Source organism: Echinops telfairi, unplaced genomic scaffold, assembly GCF_000313985.2.
Source record: "Echinops telfairi isolate 266 unplaced genomic scaffold, ASM31398v2 ScPeMD7_7424;HRSCAF=8462, whole genome shotgun sequence".
NCBI lineage: Eukaryota > Metazoa > Chordata > Mammalia > Afrosoricida > Tenrecidae > Echinops > Echinops telfairi.
The window spans coordinates 19,797,756-19,809,089 of record NW_022111324.1 but is presented as its reverse complement, the minus strand read 5'-3'; the positions used below and the strand labels follow the sequence as shown (position 1 = coordinate 19,809,089).

The window sequence follows — 11,334 nt, the reverse complement described above, 5'->3', positions numbered from 1 at the left end:
GAGCTCAGTGTTTGCTCCTGTGAGGTTTGGGAAGGTGAAGAAACCATTTTCCACTCCTCACTTCCCTCTCAAAGCATGAAAAGACAGCCCTGTGTGGCCTGGTTACTGCTCTGCCCCTGAAGGTGTTCCGGGCTCCGGAAGGTTCTGTGACATCCGGCATCCCTGGGGGTCTGAGAGGGCAGACACCAGCCAGGAGGGTGGTGGCGACTCAGTCTCACAAAGCCCAGCCCTTCCTTATTGAGGCGATTATAAAACACTGCTTTTTAAGATGCAATAATGATGTGTCCAACTGAGGGCTCGCGGAATAATTTCGAGGTCTGCCCAGCTTCTAGTCTCACGGATGGGAAGTTGAACTGTGAAAATACTGGAAGGAAAGAAACCCCAAAGTAGGGCACCTACTTTAAATGTCTTCCTCTAGCTAAAGCAATTCCGCAGTCTCTCTTTTTAACTATTTTCACACACACACACACACACACACACACACACAATCTGCTCCTCCCATTTCACGAAGGCCACACCGAATGGCAGGTTTGTGAGTGACAGCGCTGCGATGTCGAGCTCAGGAGGCTCAGAGGATGGGGAGGGCGCGCCCCACAGGTAGCCGCAGAACACAGCTCCTACTAGTGGCCCTGAGATGAAAGGTTCATCTGCTGTCGAATGGATCCCAGGCCCCCAGTGGGTCTTCCCCCAAACCCCAGGTTGACTCTGGTGAAGAGCTTGCCTTCTGAAAAGACCGGACACGCGGTGTTGGGGTGGTGGGGAGAAGGGCTGGCAGGGAATCTGGGGAGGCTGGGGGCAGGGCACGCCGTGCGGTGCCAGGAGCCTGAGTCATGCCCAGGCCAGGCGGCCTGGAATGGAATCTGGGACTTCCGACTGCCGCCTTCCCACCACCCGAAGACGGTTAGCTTGTAGCTGGGCTTCCTCAGGGTGGCCTCCCACCAGCACCCCAGTCACCTGCAGGGGACTCCCGGGGGAGGAGAGGCACTGTGGACTGGGCAGATCCCTGCTCTCCGTCCTCGCCTCCAGTGGGTAGGGCTTAGATGGACTGCATTAATTTTATTTTATTAACAGTTTTATTGGCACATAATTTACATACCGTACAATCCATTCGTTCAATCCTTCCACCATCTCCAAGAGGATTTTATACACGTAGCCCAAGCACCTTTTCCTGAAGTCGCTCTCCAGCAGAGGCCAACAGGAAATACTAGTTGGGTCCCTATTGTGTGCAGAGAGCATCGCAGGCGCTCTGTGGACCAGCCAGGAAGGCAGGAGACACTTTTGCGACATAAAATAGATGTTCCGAGGAACGTTTTGTCCAGAAACCGGGGCGTGGGGTGGTGGTGGTGCTCCTGCGCGCCAGGAACCGGCGCCTGTCCAAGCGGAAAAACAACTTTGGATTGGGCACCTGGCCAGGACGTGGAAAAGGGTCAAGTCAGAAGAGGGAGTCGGGTTGGCAGATGGATCGGGCAGATTGGCGGCAGAACCTGAGCAGTTCCTGAGATGTTGGGTTTCTACGTGTTGCCAAGCAACTGCACCCAGGAGGGAGAAGAGGAGGTGACTGGACATCATTCTAACGTAGATGGCCTAGGCCCTGCCTCCCCACCTCTCCAGCCCCTTCTTTCTCTGTTTTGTCTTTTCTCATCGGGGAAACCTCCCTCCCCCACACCTCCCAATGCTGCTCGCCCTGCATCTGCACTAGAACCCCACTCTCAAAATGCAGGACCGCGGACGGCGATGTAACCACTGGGGAGGCCGCTGCTATCCGAGGTAAGGCTGCAGAGGCAGGAGCCTGCGGCCCAAGAGCAGCGCCCCGCCACCCAGTGGGCACAACAGGAACTGCACGCCCCTCTGTTCCCGCTGCTCCCCGTCCAGGGTGAAGATGGAGACCACCTGAGAACAAAGCCGGCGCCAGGACGTCCCTAGAATGAGGCCACAAGAAGATGCCGGAATGACAGTAATGCCAGGGATGAGGACGGGACAGTGACATCTGCCATTTCAATGGCAGCTTAACTGTGGCCCAGCTGACCACATTCTGGGCCAGTGCACTGTTTACAGCCGGTGTCACCAGAGTCAGCCCGTGTCCCGGAGTCCTCCCGGGAGAATCGTTCTTTCGTTTTGCCCTCGAACCCACGTCCAATCGAAAGGGCAACTGCTTGCCCGCTCCCGGCCCATGCCAGGTAGCTCTCCCTCGCAGAGGCCTTGCGGGCCCCCTCCTGGCCTTCCAAAAAGCGAGGGGGAAGACCTGGGGCGGAGAGGGAGGCCTGAGAGAGAGAAGGGTGCGTGCGTGCGTGCGTCTCACCTCTGCCTCCTTGCTCACAGGTTGCTGCTTCAAGCCAGGTGAAAATGGAGCACCTGAGCCGCGAGGCCACGGCTCCTGACAGTGCGCATGGCTGATGCAGGCCTGGGGAAGGTGGTCTCTGGCAGGCAGAACAGAGCTCCTTCAACCTCCAGGGGTCTGCCTCCATCCGCGGGGACCCTAAAACTATAGACACCCCCAAGCAGGAGCTTAGGAGCCATTTGCAGAAATCAGGTTATTGTGAAGAAAAAAATAAAATATGTATGTGTATATGGATATGTATATTTCCCTTGTTCTTTTTGCTCTCTCTCCGCTCGCAGAATTGTGCTCGGATATTGGGCAGGCTGACTTGCTCTAACATTTCATTTGTCTATTTATGTCAAATACCACCTCCTCTGAGAAATCCCCCTCACCACCTGACCCTAACAGCCCCTGGCTCCACTTTCTCCAAAGTCCAAACCGACTCCACAGCAGCCCTACAGGACACAGTGGGCCTACCCGGTGGGCTTCTAAGACACACATCTCTTTTTTCCTAGCCTGTTTTTAAAATTGATTTATGAAAACATATCATACAATCCCATGGTTCAATCATAGCAAGAAAGGCTGTAGCGTAATCATCACAATCAGTTTTGTAGCTTTTTCATCCCTTCTTTTACACATTGATGTGGAGGTCCCCTTAGCCCCTCCCCCTCCCGCTGTGGCCCCAGGAAATCATCAGTCCCATGACTATCTCTGTACTTCCATCAATCCCAGTTTCCCAATACAGACAACCATGCAAGACTAGACACCAAGCAAGGCTCCACCCACAGTGGCCAGTCAAACCCAGGCAGATCTCAAGCTAACAGAAAGCAGAAAATATTCAAAGTTTAGAATAAATATTTATTGAATGCGCAGGGAGGAGACGGGAAATCTTTGCCTGAGTAGAAAGCTTTTATCTTTCTTCTGAGGACCTGCTGGTGATTTTGAACTGCTGACCACTGCCCAATGCTTAACCCAATGCTACCACCAAGACTCCAGTCAGGCACTCTTCTGGGCAGAGGGATTTGCACGTGTGAAGGAGGAGAGAAGTGACACACCATACAGCCAGAGCACAGGAAGGGAGGGGAGTGGTAGGGCGAGTCCAGGTGAGAACGGGTAGGGCTTTCTGATCCCGGGAAGGGGTGTGTACACCTTCTGCTCTGAGTATGACTGGGAGGGTTATGGTATGATTTACATCTTCCTAACCTCACCCTGACTGCTAGCTAGAGAACAGCTGGGCAAGGGAATCACTAATAGAAGCAGGATGTGCAGCCTTTGCAAGTGGCCCTGTGGCTTGAACTAGACTGGCAGAGATGGTGAGAGGTGGTCAGACCGGGATGCGTGTCTGAAAGTGGAGGATGACAGGAATTGCTGACGGACAGGATGTGGTATGGAAGAGAAAGAGGGATATAAAGGTTCTTAAGGGCTAGGAGAATAAGAATGATGGGAACACTAATTGTTAAACATTGTTATTGCTCTTCTAAACCCTAGAGACATTTTCTACCATTGAATTTCACCACACTCCTATGGCATGGGTATTATTAGTGTCCCTATATTACAAGAAATTAAGGTACAAAATTGGATCAATTTGCCTAAGGTTCCAGAGTGAGAAAGAGGAGAAGCTGAGATTTGAACCTCAACACAGTCCTACATTTTTATTAAAAGAGGAATGACATGAACTGAGCAAGGGAAGGCTGGGGAGGAAGGGAGAGAGTTTTGAGGGAACTGGGTGTGTGACTCTGACCCTGGGTGAGGAGAGGTGGGGCTCCACTGCCCACCTTGGTATGGAGAGAGAGGACAGAAGAGAAGGCTAGCTAGTGGAATAAAAGCCTGATTCAAATTCATGGACGCAGAAGTGGATCATTTAGAGCAGTGGTTCTCAACCTGTCGGTTGTGGCCCCATTGAGGGTCGAATGACCCTTTCACAGGGGTCATCCAATTCATAACAGTAGCAAAATTACGGTTATGAAGTAGCAACAAAAATAGTTTTATGTTTGGGGGTCACCACAACATGAGGAACTGTCTTAAAGGGTCACAGCATTCGGAAGGTTGAGAACCACTGATTTAGAGGCTCCAAGGCTTGTAGCCTTCAGTATGGATTGCGTCTCAAATGTAAAGAAAACCCAAAGCCTCACCACTGGGCCAGGAGGTAACCTCAGGATAAATGGCGAAGTTGCCAACGAGCTCCTCGTGCTTGGATGCCCAATCAGTGCTCATGGAAGCAGCCCTCAAGAGATCAGACTCATTGCATGGGCAAACCTGCTGCACAAGACCTCTTTAAAGTGCTGAAAAGCAAGGGTGTGACTTTGAGGACAAAAGTTCATCTGATCCAACCCATGACATTTTCAGTGGCCTCATCTGCATGTGAAAGTTGGGCGTTGAATCAGGAAGACTGAAGAAGCATCTGTGTTTGAATTATGTGCTGGTGAAGGATATGGAAAGTCCCCTGGGCCGCCAAAAGGACAAACAAATCTGTCTTGGAAGAAGTACAGCCAGATGCTCCTTAGAGGCAAGGATGGTGAGACTTCATCTCACATACTTTGAACATGTTATCGACGAGGAGAAAGAAAAACAAAGCACGCTCACTGCCCTCAATTCTGACTGAAAGGAACCCTCCAGGAGAGACAGAACTGCCACCCCAGGCTTCCCGGGCGGTAACCGCGAGCAGAAAGCCTCCTCTTTCTCGTGGTTTCAAACTGCTGAGGGACCAGTCCTTGGAGAAGGTTACCATAGTTGATAAAGTAGAGGGGCAGCAAACAAGAGGAAACCCTTCGACATGGTGGATTGATGCAGTGGCTGCAACTAGGGGCCATCGTGGAGACGGCACAGGACCGGGCAGTGTTTCCTTCTGTGGTACATGGGGTCGCGATGAGTCGGAACCCACTGGACGGCACCGAACAACCACAGCCAGGCTCTGGCAGCACCCAAAAATGATTGTATGGGGGGAATGTTCTGGGGCTGTGTTGTTTTCATCTGATGAAGCCATGGGTGGGGTTTGCAATGAACTTTACCCAGAGAATCCTGTCTGTCCATGGTAACCTCTAAAGCCTTGATTGAAGTGTCTTTGATGAGGGCTCCAGACCCCACCTAGCTAATAAGTTAGAATAATACTGCGACTCTTGGGTGAGGGCTGGCCAGACCAGAATGACCGACCACATGATGTCAGCCTGATGGGGGGGATCTGGAGGATGAATTCAACCACGTGAATTGATCCAACCAATCGTGCTCTGTGATGAGCCCCCCATATAAAAACTCTGCACTCTGAAGCTCCACAGGCTTCCTGGTTGATGATAGACATCAATGCATAGCACATCTCTTTGGACATGGGGACTCTGGACTGGGCGCCCTTGCAGAACTTTCCCTGTGTAGCTCTTGTCTTCTGTCTGCTATCCTATGCCAGCATCCGTGAGTTCTATAAGGCAGGCTAGCAGGCTTTCAAAGCCAGGGGCACAGCATGAACCGGCAGGTCAGAAGTGGGGGCCGTTGAGAATCCTGAAATGATGACCGACATCTCCAGGGGGTCATGGGTAACCCCAAATTCATTGCCAGCAGAAGTGAGGGTGTAGTGGGTACTCCCTACTACAAGATTGCAGCCAGTGTCTGAAGTCTTGGGCAGTCTTGGCTGACTGGAAGACGAGAGCCTTTATTTATGAGATCTGCCTGCGTTCTTAGTGGGGAGGGCCAGAGGAAATACTATTTCATTTTGAGTGATCTCCGAACAGAATTGATTTGAAGTGTAAGTGGGTTGAACAGATTGATCCAATTTACAGTGAACATTTTGTCCTTGCTCAAGAAAAAATATTATTTTTTATTTTGCTTTGTGTTCTTTTCCCCCCCAAAAAACATTTTCCTGGGAGCTAACACAGATATATCATTCCATAGTTCAATCACATCAGGCAGTAGTGTACAGTTGCTACCACAATCACTTTCAAAACATGATCTTCCTTCTTGAACTCCTTGATATCAGCTCCCCTTTACCCACCTCTTCAACTCTACGCCCCTGGAATCCTTATTCTACTATGTAGGTTCACCAATCCAGGGTTTCCTATACCGAAAACCAGAAAAAATTTTAACAAAAATTTGAGGGCTACTCAAATGACATCACTCATCGGAGATCAGCTTCTGGGTGTTCTCTGGGGATGATGCCCGGCCCAGACTGCAACGAGAAGCCATTCCCTGCCCGCCACCACAGCCCTCTCCCCTCGGGCTCACCCGGCTGCGCCCAGTACCCATGACCAGCGACCAGCACCCACCCATGCTCCGCCCCGGGGGCCCACCCCTGAGCCGGGCCACAGCCACTCGGGTGGGACTCACGGTTTCAAATGACCCCATGTCACTCGGAGCAAACAGAAAGAAGTTAGCACCCAGCCAACCCAACTTGTTGCTCACCGGCAGCTGCTGCCACCAATCCCAGCATCCTTACCTAGCTGTTAAACAGGTCATGTGGACAAATCCAGTGTCTCCGTTTGGGCTGGTTTTGCCCAGGGCATCCGTGTGTTTCTGAGCAGAACTGCCCTCCACAAGGGTTGGAATGGCCATGGCCTGTTGGCAGCAGATCATCAGGTCTCATCTGGTCTTCGGAGGCCCCTCTGGGACAATGCTAATCCCCAATCCATGTGCCTCAGAGCCAAGTGGTTCAACATGGGTACCACGGAGGGCTGCCTTTAAATGTGGACCCCAAGACTACTGCCAGTGAGTCATTCCCAACTCAGAGAGACCCTATAGGACAGGGTCTTAGGGTTTCGGACACTGTCAGTCTTTACTGGAGCCAATAGCCTCATCTTTCCCCCTCAGAGACACTGGTGGGTTTGAACCACTGACCTTGTGGAATAGCGGTCGGGTGCTTACCCCCACTGAAATCCTGGTTTGACTAGCCCTGTATGGCGATTCTTGCCGGCTGCACAACAGAAGCACCTTGGGGGCATTGGAAACCCTGCGCTGTGACCTCCGTAGGAGACATGGATTGAATTAGCTTGGGGCAGGCCTGGGATCTGGAGTTTAACAGAGTTCCTAAGGGATCCTCATGCGATCCAGGGATTGAGCTCCACTGCTTGAATAACGGCCTTATCTTGGGATCCCAGAGCTGAACAGCTACGATTTCTGTTTGTAGCTGGTTATGAACACACCTGCAGCATGCTGCATGCCTGCAATCCCTGCATGAATTCAACTGCTCTCGTTTCTGATCCAGAATCTTCCATAGCCATTTTTGTATCCAACCCTTTTCCCTTGAGTTTTAATAACTCTTTTGTTTTTTAAATTTGTGCTTGGTCTGTAATTGAGCACCTCAGTTTATAAAACACTTCAGGAGGTAAACCTTTACAAAACTGGTTATGGAAAAATATGTTGAAAATGAAATTAAAAAGATCATTTTGTTCTTATCACATAACTTTATCTAAAGTTTTTTGTGTTTTTATGTTTGTCTCTTGTGTACCTTTTTTTTTAGCGTTCTCATTTTAGAGGCTTTTGGACATACACACACACACACACACACACACACACACACACACACACAAACTCAACCAAACTCACTGCCATCAAGTTGATTCTGACTCATAGCAACCCTCCCTGTAGGATAGGGTGGAATCACCACTATGGGTTTTCAAGACTGTAACTTTTTACATGAGTAGAAAGCCTCCTCTTTCTCCTGAGGAGTCGTTGTGGTCTCAAACTTATAACATTGCAGTTAGCAGCCCAACTTGTCCCAACAGGGCTCCTGAACATACACAAAAAGAGTCAAATAGCATCACAAGCCACCACGTGTGTGCCTATCCTCCAACACCAATAACAGCCTAGCCTGCCCACCATCCTGTACCTAGCCCATCCCCTATCTTTTTGAAGCAAGTCTAAGATATCATATTATTTTGGCTATAAATGTCTCAGTAAGTCACTAAAAAATGACTGTTTTACAGGGAATCTAGAACAGATAACCCCACAAGACTAATATTGAGAGTAGCCATACCAAGAGGGTAAGGAGAAGATGGGAGTAGAAAGGAGGAACTGATCACAATGATCTACCTATAACCCCCTCCCAGGGGAATGGACAACAGAAATACCAAGAGGGTAAGGAGAAGATGGGAGTAGAAAGGAGGAACTGATCACAATGATCTACCTATAACCCCCTCCCAGCGGAATGGACAACAGAAAAGTGGGTAAAGGGAGACATCAGACAGTGTAAGACATGAAAAAAAAAAATCTATAAACTATCAAGCGTTCCTGAGGGAGGGAAGTGGGGGAGGGAGGGGAAAAATGAAGAGCTGATACCAAGGGCTCAAGTGGAAAGAAAATGTTTTGAAAATGAGGATGAAAACAAATATACAAATGGGCTTGACACAATGGATGGATGGATGGGTTGTGATGCATTGTATGAGCCCCCAATAAAATGGTTTTTAAAAATAAATAAAATAGCTGTCTTGTATTATTAACAGCAGCCCTGTTGGGGTAGTGGTTACACATTGGGCTGCGATCTGCATGATCGGCACTTCGAAACCATTAGTAACTCGAAACCATTAGGAGAAAGACCGGGTTTTCTATTCTCCTAAACAGCTACCCTTTCCCCAGCCTTTGCGTTTACTTGTCAAAGACGCCAGATTGCTTATCATGTGGGCTTGCCACAACAAGAGTTTGCTGATTATTTCCCTGTGGTTTAGTTGAACATGTTCTCTGTTCCAATTTTTCTTGTAAATTGTTACTCAAACATCAGGTCTGTGTCCTGGAGCATGAGCCTAATCAATAACCACTCCAAGTGGCTCAGAGAAAGAGAAGCACTGGTTTATTAGAAGGCCAATGGGGGATACTTCCAGCACTACTTCTGCTCAGTGGGTGTTCAAATTATCCCAGTTTCCAAGTGATATTTATATTGATTTCTTCTAACAAAATTAATCACATATTACATGTAGGTGGGCTATAATTTTTAAAATATATGACAGGATACACAGAGACATAAAACCACAGTATAGACAAAAAAACAGCGCAAAAACCAACTCTATAACTCATTATCTTGACATCTACTTTCCATCTGACCTCTCTTTATCAATTTTATGCAATGACTAAGAAAGCTAAAGAGGTCAATTTGACCTCAAGCAGGTTTGAAATAGTAATGAACATTCCAAACTCTTTGTTTGAACCCTTGGAAACAGCTCAAGCATACAGTGATGAGTATGTAAACTACCTCCACAGACCAATTATTCTTAAACATGGCCGACTCAATGAAAATGGCTGCAGTGTTGCTCACAACACACCAATTAGGTCATTGGAGCTAGAGCTGAGCCAATGCAAGTTTGACTTCAAGGGTGGTATTCTTCATGAAGTCCCAGGATGGTGCAAGAAGTTGACATGCTTGGCTGCTATAGCAAGGTTGGATGTCCAAGTCCACCCAGAAACATCTTGGAAGAAAGGCCTAGTGACTGATTTTCCAAAACATCACCATTGAAACCCCTATAGAGCACAGTATCACGTGGACACATATGTACCTAAGATTTTGTCGGCACACGGTATTAATTCTTTTGCTATTATGAGTTGACTAGAGAAACAAATCCAGACACTCATATATCTGTGAGAAAGAACTTTATATCAAGAAGTAATTATGCTTCAATAAAACATCCAAGCTCAGTCCAGATCAAGTCCATAAGTTCGATATTAGCCCCTAAGTCCAATTGATCTTCAGACTCACACAGCACATGTAATGATGCCCACTGCAGAAGATCACAGGCCGGTGCATGGAGAGTCCTGTGGGTCCAGTGGCAGTGGAAGCATCTCCGGGACTCTGGCTGTCATCAGTGTGGCTCCATGTGGCTTGTCAACAGGAATGTGAAGCAGATAGAGTGAGTGTCCCGCCTCCAGGGAGGAAGAGAGGCATCAGAAAAGCACAACCACAGGGAAGTATCAGGCTGTGACCTGACTCTATTCCTTCATGCTTTTATTAAGTGGACATGAAATTGCTTAACTACCACAATTCTCTATGGTGTAGATGAGGGGGCTTCAAAAATTTCATGGAAAAAATGAAATGAAAAAGATAAGGGAGAAGGCAAGTATATATTGGTTGGAAAACAGGGAGGATGATCCTCCAACTGGAGAAAAATGTTTACAGTATGGGCTTAGAACCCAAGGGGAGAATATGCCTGGTACTATTTTCCTAATTAGACATTTTGACCTACTTTCTATCCAATTGCTGGTGACCCAGGCCATGGGATATAGACTCAGTTCTTCTGAGGTGCACAATATCCTTCACGGGCCACACCAGAGAGACTCCATGTGGAACACCGTTAAATGAACAGGGCTCTACCTCAAACTCCCCTGGAGCCCTTGCACTTAAGGCTGAAACTTCATCGTGTGAGAAGAAGCAGATGGCAGTTATACCAAGACAACTGTTGGACTTTGGCTTGGATCTCTTGCCTTGAGGGTGCCCAATGAACGGTGGCCAGGGACCACTATATACTTACTATTCCAATGCCCTTCATGCCTTATTAAGATATATGTTAATCTGGTAGATCTGGTTCTGCCAGTGACAATGAATGTTATTGAAAGTCTTGTCTTATCGCAACTTCCATTTTTGTGTGTAAACAGTGTCCAATTACTTAAGACTTTAATCTGTACAAATCAATAATTCAGGTATTGTGATTCATTGCCAATTTATACTTGTATGATCTCTTTCTCCCAACTGTGTTTTAAATTCTTTACCATTGAATAAATTAATGACCCTATCAACAGTGCCCTAGGGAGACCATTGATAATGTTCTGGACATAAAATGACAATGATGTCTCTAAAATGAACCAGAGACATATAAAAACCCAAGATAGATGAATGGATTTGGGACGCCCACTTAATTCTAGCCCCAATTTAAGAAGAATTAGTTCTTGTGATATGGCTCTGCTTTGTACTCGCCCTCATGAAGAGATCACTGAGAATATGGATGCGGCAACAAAGTGTGGTGAAGAAACTAGACGGTGCCCGGTTATCAGAAAGAATAGTGGTTGGGGTCTTGTGTGTGTGTGTGTGTGTGTGTGTGTGTGTGTGTGTGTGT

The 11,334-nt window shown here is 48.1% G+C and overlaps 1 pseudogene; it reads left to right on the top strand.

Moving 5' to 3' along the window:
- The first annotated feature begins 550 nt into the window (after positions 1-550).
- LOC101660691 overlaps positions 551-11,334 on the top strand; it is a 20,308-nt pseudogene continuing 9,524 nt past the window's right edge.